The sequence below is a fragment of the Globicephala melas genome, chromosome X (genome assembly GCF_963455315.2).
Source record: "Globicephala melas chromosome X, mGloMel1.2, whole genome shotgun sequence".
NCBI classification, from domain to species: Eukaryota; Metazoa; Chordata; class Mammalia; order Artiodactyla; family Delphinidae; genus Globicephala; species Globicephala melas.
This window is the reverse complement of record NC_083335.1, coordinates 40,303,216-40,312,024: the sequence shown is the minus strand read 5'-3', so window position 1 is coordinate 40,312,024 and position 8,809 is coordinate 40,303,216. Positions and strand designations below refer to the sequence as shown.

Below are 8,809 nucleotides of genomic sequence, written 5' to 3'. Positions count from 1 at the left end.
TTGTTTATAGAAGTGAACATCAGAACGGTCGCAACTTGTGAATACTGAAGTGGTGGGGAGAAGGTTATCGGGAGGCAAAGCTTGGATTTTAGGGTTGTCCAGGAATGGAGTCCTTACTCTATAATTTTCAAGCACTGTGTAGGTCGGATATAAATGCTAGAGACTGCCAGGGATGATGTGGGAGATGGGACCTTTTGGTCCTGGCCCCACTAACTCATGGTTGGGTCAAGGGAAGAGCAATCCAAGACACACAACATGCAATGTGCAATGTTACTCTTTAATATAAAGATAAACAAGGATCATGCGTTGGAAAAATATAAAACAACGGGCAGGCCTACACGGTAAACTTCGGCTTCCTGATTAGCTGGACTGCAAGCTTAGTCATGGATATGGCTTCAGTTAAGAGAAGAGAGGTGACAAATATGATGAGGATGAAAATGACATCTAAAGGCTCATTTGCAGAGTTTTGTTCTCAAGATCCCAGGTCAGTGGATGAGGGTCACATCTGGAATTTTGCCCGTGGACTGAAGAAAGTAAAGAGAAAGAATTGGGATGTCAGCAGAGCCAGCAGCCGTGAGTGTCAACCCCAGGGCACCTGACTTCTGTCCACCTTCACCTTCCTGAAAGCCTAGAGGTCTATTTCTTCTTATCTCTGAATTCTCAGAATTCACTTTTTGATGAGTAAAGAAATTTTTAGTTCTGGTATAGTCTAGTCATTGTACTGAAAGCACCTCTAGTGGGGCAGGATAGATGACCTCCCTTAGGACCAAACTGGAGACACTTGACCACACAACTTCACTGCTACATCTATGCTGCAACAGCAAGCCTTCAAGTTTACCAACATGTATGTACCAGAATGAGCAGATGCCACTGCATGTAATGCTGAAAAAGAGGCGAACAGCTAAATGCCTATCAATAATAGCTTATGGCTTCCTGGAATTCAATTGTTTAATATATTGATCTTAGAAAGAATAATGTAGCGTCACATATACTGAGAAGAAACTATGCTGGCACTAATAATAAAAGAAGTTTCAAACAGTATATAAGATAGGATACCTGTATTTTATAATACATGGAAATGTATTAGTATGAAATTAGGGTATTTCTCACAAGTAAACGTTTGTAAGAAAAAATAGATTTAAAATAATTACCTGAAAATTCCCATTAATCACTCCTCTACTCCTCCCAGCTCCCTCCTATCCCCATGCAACCCCAGCACTCACTTCTGAGACCACTAGAGGTTCACCTCAGATGGGGTGGAGGATGCCTGCATGATGTCCTGCTGCTGCTGGGAGAGGGGTGCATGGAGCTGGAGGTGGGTGTAGACAGTGGGATGGAGAACAAACTCTGGGTCTCACTGGGGTCGGCATCCCTCACAAACAGCTCGTCATTCACGATGCACAGACTGAAGGAAAAATGGGCCCTCAGACAACTGGTGGATGCACACCCACACCCCCAAAACTGACTCTGCTCCCACTGGCACTCAGCAACCAGATTCCTTCCACGTCCCTCCTGTGTCTGTCTCCCAGGTTCCTTGACTGGTACCTCTGCCCCTCCCTACAGAGCCCACCTTTGGAGAGACTGTCTACCACCTTCACTTGATTTATAGGTTCATCCCCAACCCAGGGGCAATTTCGCATTTACCCTTTACCACAGTGCAAGGGGTGGACAGTCTGATCCCCATTCTCAGAAGAAGACACTGAGTCACACAGAGGTCATGGGAATTGACCAAGGTCACACAGCGAGTGAGTGTTGGGTCAAGGAGTGAACGCATAGGCCAATTCCACGCCCATACTCTTCTTAACCACTAGGCTACACTGCTCCTGGGATCTCCCTGCTGGCTTTCCACAATACTAAGTAAACCTAAGGTCTTTGCCACCACATTCCCACGCCCCTGAGCCCAGGTGGGGATGGGCATTCCCACCCACAACAGGGCTCTCACCTGCAGTCGCGGGCAGGGGTAGCGATGAAGGTCCGGGCGAAGGAACGCACACAGCGCTGAGAACTTCCTTCCACTTCAACAGCAAACAAACAACAGTACCCCTTACAGCTGCACGTGCTGTACACGCTCACACTGCGGTCCCCAGTCAGGGTGTGACTGGACACTCATGCTGAGAGGGCAGTTGTTCACGGGGGCCAGGGTGTCGGGAATGGGGAGGGCAACTATAGGAGCAGTCTGCACCCAGTGACAGGACCCCTGACGACCACTGCCCAAGTTCACGGGATGCATTTTTCACAGCCGCCCAAGAGGTGGATACTACTACCCTGTTTTGCAAATGAGGAAACCGAGAGGTTCAGTAATGGCCCAAGTTCTCAGAGTAAGGATCTGGGATGAGAGCCACCAAAATCCACAGCCTGTGTCCCCAACGCCCAGGGTGTGCAGGGCAGACAGGCATGGACACAGCTCAGACCTGGGTTGTCTGTGGGAAGCCTGAGGGCAGGAGAACACAGTGGGGAAGGGGAGGGGAGAGGAGGGGAGGGGAGGTGGGGGAGGGCAGGTGGGGAGGGGAGGGGTGGAATGCAGGGAAGGGAAGGGAAGGGACAGGAGGGGGAGGGGAAGGGAAGAGAAGCGAGGGGGAAGGGAAGGGAAGGGGTCAGGGAAGCTAGGTGGTTCTGGGAGTGAGCCTGGCCAGGGGGAGGCAGCAGTGGGGCATCTGCGCTGGGGGTCTACACACACTCACCTGCCTCGAACACCCCACTGACGGAGAAGCAGAGCATCGTTTCCTGAAAGGGAAGAGCCCAGGCGCCCAGTCACCACCTCCACCTCCCACCCACCTGCGGCTTCCTGGGCCCGCCCGAGGGAGAAAGCAGGCGCTCACCGTCTGGAACCACGTGTCCACCACTAAGGAGCTGAAGTCATGCTGAGTATTGGGCAACACACAGAGAGTGTGCACAATGACACGTTTTGTGGGCTTCAGCAGCTGGACCCGCAGATCTGTGAGGGGAGGGGAAGCGAGCGAAGGTCAGGGGCTGCCACGCCCTGGGCCCTATGATTGACCCCTTCACCGCCCTTTCCCACCCAGTCTTCCCATCACACACTCACAGGGGTCCTTGAGCTTCTTCATATTCCTGCTGTCCTTGAAATACTCGCACAAGCTGCTTCTAGGAGACAAAGAGCAACAGTGGGTGGTGGGTGTTTGCAGGAGCTGGCCTGTGTCTGCTGGGGGGCCACACGGACCGGGAGCAGAGGCTGTACTGTCATACTCACGGGGCTGGGTCCTCGGGGTGGAAGGGAATCGTCAGGGAGAAGCAGGCCTCCTCGTGATAAGCACCCGCGAGAACCTGTCTGTCTCCATAGTCATGGATCAAGTAGTACCTAAGGAGGAGCAATGAAGACAGTCTATCTCTGTGGTCTGGACCTCAAATGAGACTTGAAAACTCCCCTGAGCAGACCTGTGCTCAGGTGGCCTCACCTGTCCTAGCCCTCCCCCCGTTGCTCAGCTTCCCTGAGGTACTTACTGCTGCAGGAATTGCAGGACTAGGCTCTTCAGCTCATCAGATCCAAAGTAGCTTCCCTGGAATCAAATGGCACTTGAGACTATGCAGTAGATAAAGCCTCCCTGCAACACCCCAAATGTTGTTTGATCCTTTTCCTCACCTTGCAGAGCTTTACTATGTAGGGAGTGTCAACGTCAACGGTCACTGGTGACTGTAACTCCTGGCCATCCTGGAGAAGGGAAGAGGAAGTCAGGAGTGGAGACCAGGGGAGTGGCCCTGGATGATCCGGGAAAAGGATGGGCCCAGGAGGGTAAGGGTCAGAGGTCAGGTGTGAAAGGGCCCTGGAAATTCCATGGGAAAGCTTACAGTGGATGTCTTCATCATGAGGTCCTGGAAGTCTCTAGTGTTATATTCAACTTGTGTGCGTGCGTGTGTGTATTTATGGGCATTTTTCCAGCAAGTATATCCATGTCATTTTCAGGAGTCCATGTCCCCCAAAATGGTTAAGGTTCTGATGCTAATATGTGATCTAGGCAAGACCCAAAGGGCTTGAGGGCAGGTGCAGAGGCCACCGACATTCGTAAGAGACAATGATTTACGTAGGCACTTACCAGGCGTAACAACTTCGGGAAACATTCTCTGATGGCCCTGTCCAAAACCAAAAATAGAGAAGAGGTGGTTGATAGTTCAAGGTTGCAATGCTTCCTTTGAGTTAAAACAGTAATACCATAAACAGAGATCAGTGTGTTCTGGCCAATCCAGCAGCACCCTTTGCCCACCTCTGCTCCTGATTTTAAGGGTTTTCGGTCCACTTGCCTGTTGAGCACTGAGCATCTGTCATCTTACTGTCTGAAAGGCACTGTCTCCTCATCTCTCTCAGTACCTTCACTTTAATATTCCTTCCCTCCCTCCCTTCCTCTCCTTCGCCTAGGTAGCTCCCACCCAGACTACTCGGACTCCCTTCTCCAGTGCCACAGGGACCAGCATTTCAAACCCATGCTGCAGGGCTTCCTTCTCCTCCCTCCCTTCCTCCAGGGCCCCACTGAAGGCTGTGGGGAGAAGAGGGGATGGAGTGGGAGCCCGGGGCTCTGCTACCTCACTGGGGGTCCAGCACTCTGGCAAGACCCCGACACCCCCCAGGGATGGCCCAGGATGCTGGGCCAGCGAGGTGAGTGAGGTGGGGCTCAGGGAGGGAGATGGAGGGGATGAAGACAGAAAGGGAGTGAAGGTAGGAAGGGAGAGATGAGAGAGACATAGGGGCACAGAGACAGGGGGGAGAGAGACAACAGAGGGAAGGGAAAGAAGCTCTCCCGTGGTCGGGGTCAGGGAAGAAGAGAGAAGAAAGGGGAAACGGCACACTTGTTGCGGCTCTTCACCTGCCCCAGAATCGCCCAGACACACCAGGTAGGAATGGAAAATATGCACATGTTGGGCTGGGGGCCCACTGGATGCTGGCTGAAACTTTGTCACCTGTGTGAGCTCAGCCAGACTTGGGCATGGGAAACCGAGCAGCCATGGGGGCAGATCTTCCCCAGAAGGAGGAAAGGGTCAGGTCCCAGCTCAGTATGGGGCTGAGGATCCGTGGCCCCCTCTGATGATCACCGTCTTCTCTCCCGATGACCCCTGCACCTCTCTGAGTTGGTTCTTTATCTGAGGAATCATACCTGTCTCAGGCTGCCCAGGGCTCCTGTGAAGGACCAGGCGGGATGATGTGACGTGTGCAGGGAGGGATGGGAAGTGCCCCTCAGAGGCCTGTCCTTCGGTCTCCTCTACCACCTCTGCCCTCTGCCTTCCACTCCTGCCTCAGGAAGCCCTCTGATCACTGGCGGGGGCCCACGTCTGGCCCCTGACTCAGGGAGCCCTGCTTTTTCCCAAGGAGGGTCCAGCTCCTGGCACTGGGCCAGCAGAATGGATGACATGACAGCAGCCACCCATGGCCTCAGCCCTCAGCATGGCACAGGAAAGCCCCCATGTCAACATGGGAGAGGAGGGGGGATCCCTTTGGAGGAAGGGGAAGAGGGCCCCTCTCAGAACGGGGGAGGCAAACCCCATCTCAGCACGAAGAAGGAAGGCTTCTCTCAGCAAGAGGCCCTGGACTGGAGGACCCTTCTCAGTCCAGGGCGCCAGCATCTGGATCAAGGATGGTCGCTCCTGGTCCTGGTGAGGAGGAGAAGCCCTGCTTCCTGGGGCACACTCTTGGGAGGTCTTGCTGGAATATATCTGGGCACAGAGAGCTGGAAACAGACCCCAGAGCGCCTGCAGAGGTGAGCAGGTCAGGGGAAGGAAACTCCTCACCGGTGATAGGCACAGAGAAAGCAGAAGGTGGGGCCTGTGATCCTCCCAGAAGACCAGGGCTGCCACCTTTGGCAAAGGGGCACTGTCACAGATAGTCTAGGCTCCCATGGGTGAAGGTCACCAAGAAGGGTGACAGGGTGTTCACACTGACCTTACATAGGTGGACTGGTCTGGGAAAGTGTCACACAATGGGTTCCCTTGCAGCCACAGCTCTTCAAGCTTCAGCCCTTGCATCTTGTTCAACTCCCACACAGACGTCAGCTGAGAAATATGGGGCAGAAGTGGGAAAAGGAATCCCAGGGAAAGAGGGACATCTGGATCCCTGCACCCCCAGACCCCTCCCTCCCACACAGGTACCTTCACCTGCCTCCTGTCACCACTCTGTTGGACACTAACATGCCCCACCCCCCACTCTCAACCCAACTTTGACCTGGCTCCCTCTTCTCACCTCATTTTTGGAGAGGTTCAGGATCTTGACCGTGGGGGCCATCTGTATAATGTCAGACAGGCCATCCAGCTGGTACAGTTTGTTGCTGCTCAAGTTCAAGGACAACAGCTTTGGGGCAAGAAGAGGGAGAGTGAAGGTTACTATCTAGGACCTTGGAGACAAATCTGCCCTCCTCCCCATCTCTTCCACCCCCTACCCTAATACCAGCACTGGGCCTACAGCCTTACCTCAGGGAAATACTTTTCGATGACCTGCAGGGTGGCAGCCATGCAGCTTCTTCGATTCAGAAATATATCAATATCATAGCCCACCAAGTCTTCAGGAAGGAGAGGGGAGGGAATAGGATGGCTGAGTGGGGTGTGGGGCCAGCACCAGCCCCTCCCCACGTTACCATCCCTAAGTTCTCCCTCCAGGAAGACCCCTCTGCCCTCACCCGCCCTAGAATTACTGCTGTCAGCCGTACCTGGGTCAAGGCGGAGCCTCTGGAGGTCAAGAGCTTGCTGGGAGACATCAAATCGTTTGCTCAAGGTCAGCTGCGGAGAGAGAGATGGAGAGAGCCGCTCTGAGGCTGTGGTGGTGGCAGGGAAATCGGGGGCGAGGGGGACGGGGGACTGGAAGAAGGAGAGGTGGGTCTGAGCGCTGGCACACTACTCGCCGTGAGTCTCCATTACCTTTAGCTGCTCCATTTCTTCTGGCTTCAACTTATCCCGCACAGAGTAGGGAACAGCGGAGGGGCTGACAAAGACAGGTATCTGCAGGAAGAAGAGGTGGGGTAAGCACCAGGAACTCTAGTTCCAAAGAAGACAACCAGCCCCTGGCCTGTACTCCTTCCTCAGGATGAGGTACACGTAACGCCCTCGACACACACCTTTCGGCTCTCCTCGTCACGAATCTTGTAGCTGACATCCATCAATGCAGAGGCAGTGCTAGCTTCCTGGACAAAGAACCGAGCCCCATTTTGCATAAAGTGGAACTACAGGGATTGAATACAACAGCAATAGAATCAGAAGCCAACAGACCCTGCTGAACCAGGTCTCTCTCTCCCCCTTCCCTGTGCCCACGCGTCTGGCTTCGGCATCCTCTCTTACGTCCACTGGAGTGAAGGGGACACTGCAATGGCTCTGGATTGACTTCATTAGCCATGTCTTGTCATACTTTATCCCACAAGGAATCTAAGGATGAAAAGAAGGCATGGGAGAGAGGACAGACAACAGGGAATTTAGGCTGGAGGACGAACCTTTTCCTGTTCTTTCCCGGCCTTCTACTGAGCTTGAAAGGGCTTGTAAAGAAGGGACCACTGGCATGATTTCTTATGGGTGTGCGTAATATGGATTTCCTAAGTACTCTTTCTCTCCAGTCAAACTCTCTTCCACATAATCAAGGTGTCAGAGATGATCTTCCTTTTATCAATTTCCAGGAGATCCTACCCAGCGCACACACTGCTTGCCCCTCAGACAAGGTCTCCAGAGGCTCGACCCTCTGTCTCCCACACTCAGCTTGCCAAGCTGAGACCTCCAATGTGGAGTCGCTCCATATCCTTGGCAGTAGTTTCCATCTTTGCTTTGAGACAGGCTCCTCCGTTCTCCTCACGGTCAGCCTGCTCCCTGTACATTGCTTCTCTGAACCTGCCCTTAGATGAACAAGACTGTTAACTCCTGGTAATAAAAAGGACAGATTACAAACTGTCCCCAGTGAAAGAAACCAGCATCTCTACATGAGACCAACACAGCTCCCCCTGCCTTTTCTCTCCTGCACATTCCATACATTTTTCAGGATACTCACTGTGACCCTGAACCAGCTCCCTGGGGTTCCTTCTTGTGTGTTCTCCCCCATTTCTCTCTCCAGAGGTTTTCTGTTTCTCCACACAGTAGTATGCATGTGGCCTTCACTGTGCCACCTCACTCCTCTCTTGTTGCCTCGGATGGTACAGGGAGAGCTGCAGGGGGGATGTGGAGAGAAGGACGGTGAGTGGCCATAAGTGCTAAGAAAGTCTTCTGTACACCCTCGTCTCTTTGACACCAGCACTACAATTAGGATTGCTCAACCATTATTTCACTTCTAGCATGCTTCAGTTTTGCAGTGAGAGAAGAAAAACAAGTCCACGGAGCGTGAGAGAGGTGCATAGTCCCAGGGGCTGCTGTGCACAAACCCTGCTGCCTGGCCACTTACTGTCTTACTTCGGGGTCCTCCTGGACATCCCTCTTCACCACGTTTCCATCATCCTTCTGGAGGTGTGAGGGCTGAGGCTCACACCCATCGTGTTCATAACGAGGGCTCCTCTCGCCAGAATTACCTGGGAAAGAACTCCAACCTTTCTTTCTTCCTTGAGGTGATCTACCACCATCACTGTATTCTGAAAAGAGGAACAAAAATACAAGTTTGCAGACACATCTGTGGTCCACTTACCACGTACCATGTCTTAGGCTAACAGCATGGTAGGGCAGGCCAAGTGCCAACCTGGCCTAAGGGACCAGTCCCACAAGCCTCAGAAAGGACACTCTTCTGCCTGTCCAGAGAGGACAGCCTTATCCGACAGATGGCACTATCAGGGGAAGAATCGAGGAGGAGCAGGATGAGGAAGAGGACGACAAGGAGGACAAAGAGGGAGGAAGGAGGAGAGGACAACTG

The 8,809-nt window shown here is 53.0% G+C and overlaps 1 pseudogene; it reads right to left on the bottom strand.

The window, feature by feature from the left end:
• Positions 1–485: 485 nt before the first annotated feature.
• Positions 486–8,468, bottom strand: LOC132594448 (nuclear RNA export factor 2-like; annotated as a pseudogene).
• Between the last annotated feature and the right edge of the window lie 341 nt (positions 8,469–8,809).